At 40.7% G+C, this 3,256-nt stretch overlaps 1 protein-coding gene across 1 annotated transcript in view; it reads right to left on the bottom strand.

Moving 5' to 3' along the window:
* si:dkeyp-14d3.1 (transmembrane protein 132C) overlaps positions 1–3,256 on the bottom strand; it is a 261,882-nt gene that overhangs the window by 238,324 nt on the left and 20,302 nt on the right. The window lies entirely within an intron of this gene.

Genomic DNA, 3,256 nt, shown 5'->3' with positions numbered 1-3,256 from the left:
ACCGAGTCCGTTGTTAGCGCTGTGAGCCACATTCCCGTTGTTTCTTTTTCCGTTTACAAGCGATGTCGGGTCTCGCTGCATAGGCTGGTGTAGCATTAGCATGGAGTGCTAACAGCTGATGTGTGTAAACAATGGGTTCGTGGCTCCAAGCAGTGACTCCCAACACAATCGGCATCAGAAAAAGTAGTGCAGTTTGGACCAACTCACTCGTTTGGAGCTGACTTTTTACAAAATGTGGAATATCAAGGGAGGGAGAAAACTTTTTCAACTCTGCCCCTCTGAATTAGGCTAAAGGGATGTATCACTGTAGCAAAAAAAAATTTTCATCATACCTCCCCTTTATTGCACTTTAGTTTTTTTTTTTAATGCATGTTTTGTTTAATTTAAAGGGCTAATATAAATGAAAAACTTGTGCTTTTTTGAAAAGCAAAGGCTACTGGAATATCTAAAACATGTCAGAATATTCAATAAACATTTACTTTCTTTAAAAAAAGAAGTCCAAAAATGTATTCTAGGCTATTTTTGCACTATTAAAAAAATTCTGAAAAACTTAACAACCGCATTCGATATTTAGCCAAGCTTTTATATTTTATTCGGTTTCGGCCTCAAATTTTCATTTCGGTGAATCCCTAGAATATATTCATCGGGACTTATTCTCTGCATTGCCGTGGTGGACGTAGGCATGGTAGTCAGGTCTCCATCCTCTTCTTCCCTGGTCCTGCAGGTGGCTCTACGCCTCTACCTGCAAACAGTGGCACACAGCTGGCAGGTGCGGTCCTGACCACCAAACAGTGGATTGTGCGATCAGATTAGTTTAATAGACTGTGTGTTGTATGTATGCTTCGGTACTGTGGCGTCTTACTGCTTATTAACCTTGTCATCAACAATGTTTGGAATAACGGCGTTTAAAATAACGGCGTCATGTAACGGCGTTTGTCTTTCAGTAACGGGGTAATCTAACTAATTACTTTTTACACCGTTACAACGCCGTTATCGTTACTGAACGTTAAATGCGGTGCGTTACATGCATTGATTGAATAAAATGTTATCCGAAAGCATCCCCGGCTGAGGATGTGGGTTAAAAACAAGGTGAGCGATTATGATTGGCTAAGGCGACGTGCCAGCACACACACACACACACACACACACACACACACACACACACACACATACACACAGCAGATTGGATGAAGCAGCAGAGATGGTGAGTGTGGAGCAGTCTGATGAAAAGTTGACATTTTTAAGGTGGCGATACAAACACTATTTTAAATTAATTGTGGTCAAAGACAAGAACGTTTATGTGAAGTGTACATTATGTCCAGGAGAGAAGACTTTGTCGACATCCGTTGTAAGCAACTCAAAATTAATGAAGCACCTCACGACACACGCATCTAAAAAATGTGAATTATTTGACATAGAGCAACTTTTTTTTTAACAGTAATGCAAATACTTACTTTCCTTGGTAATGAGTTACTTTTATTATAGAGTAATTCAGTTACTAACGCAGTTACTTTTTTGAACAAGTAGTGAGTAACTATAACTAATTACTTTTTTAAAGTAACGTTCCCAACACTGGTCATCAATGCGGGAGCACAGTGGTTATCCAGCGGCCCATCCTCCGCTCACCCACCCTTACAGAGTGACACCAGTGAATTCTACTTTAAACCTAATGTTGAACTACTTGTTGTGTCCACAGAAAATCTTATCATCCAGACACTTCTTCGTTACACCGAGAATATATGAGCTTTATATGACACTTGGAAAAAATATGCAATTGGAATTGGACGTGTGAAGCTGAGTGAACTGTGATAATACTAAAATAAAAATGATCAGCAGCCACAACAACCTGTTTGTTTCTATACAGCTCACACGATACTCAAGAAATCAGAGTGTAACTCTGTGCTTCCCATACTGCTATGTTAAATTATGTCATTCCAATGACAAGGAAAACAAAACTGTGTTGCATTGTGGTGCATACTTTGTAAACAAGTGGCAGTTCAAATTACTATTTATTCTTCAACATTGCAAACAAGTTGTTTCATTCCTTTCCCAATCTGGCATCAACAAACATTGTTAAAGCTGCAGTATGTAAGTTTTTGGCATAATTTGGTCAAAAATCCATAATCATCTTTGAGCAAATTGTAATCTAAGTGTTCTGAGTGGACAGTGAATCTCTGCTCCTTCTCTTGGCCCTGTAAATGAACTTCAGAAATCTAGACATGTGATGCTGGATTTCAGCCAATCAGAAATCTTTTTACCAACAGAGCGGTCCATGAGATGTTTCCGGAGTTACTATTAAAATGGCAGACATTCGAAGAGAAGTCTCCATTGCAGCATTAAACACAATTAAACACAGCAAAGCAAACAGAGAAAGGAAGACAGAGGTGGAGAAGCAACAGTCTAAAGGCACAAACCTGTTGGGGCGGAACAGACTCAGTATGTGGGGGACTGCCCGCGATCTGCTTTCAGTCCACGGGCAGGCTGCCCCACATACCCAGTTAGAGAGAGAGTGATAATAGACAGGATAAATCACTTGAAACACTAAGAGAAACAAATCCAAGGTGGAAATAACAGACAATTAATTTACAGTGTGTGTGTCTGTCTGCTCTGATCAGCTGAGCTCGATGTAGCGCGGCTGCTTGTGTGTGAAGAGAAGTTCTGAGCATCTAGTTACAGTCCTCACAGCAGCAAGTAATAATAATAATAAAAATAATAATAATGGCTTAGATTTATATAGTGCTTTACTCAAGGAAACGCAAAGCGCGTACAGAAACCATTATTCATTCACACCAGTTACTCACATCAGTCATACCAATAGTGGTAAGCTACAATGTAGCCACAGCTGCCCTGGGGCAGACTGACAGAAGTGTGGCTGCCATTTTGCACATACCACACCAACAACGATCATGCACAATTCATACCCATTCATTTGAGGCAATGTGGGTACAGTGCCTTGCCCAAGGACACAACGACAACAACGTAGATAGAGTGGGATTCGAACCCCCAACCCTTCGGTTACTGGACAAACCACTCTCCATGCTCGCCCTAAGTGATACATGCTTTCATGTCAGAGTCACTTTAACATCAGAAAACTCCAATAACACAAGACAAAGTTCCGATATTTGTCACTACTCTCTACTGAGAAAACAGTTGCAAAGAGTTCCACAGTTGTGCACGTGCACGCAACCATTCACAAGAATACCGCTAAGGGAGGTTTAAGTTTCATTCAGGAGGGAAGCGTGGAGTGTCTCACGAT

This window comes from Gouania willdenowi, chromosome 9 (genome assembly GCF_900634775.1).
Source record: "Gouania willdenowi chromosome 9, fGouWil2.1, whole genome shotgun sequence".
Classification (NCBI taxonomy): domain Eukaryota; kingdom Metazoa; phylum Chordata; class Actinopteri; order Blenniiformes; family Gobiesocidae; genus Gouania; species Gouania willdenowi.
This window is presented reverse-complemented; position numbering and strand designations above follow the sequence as displayed.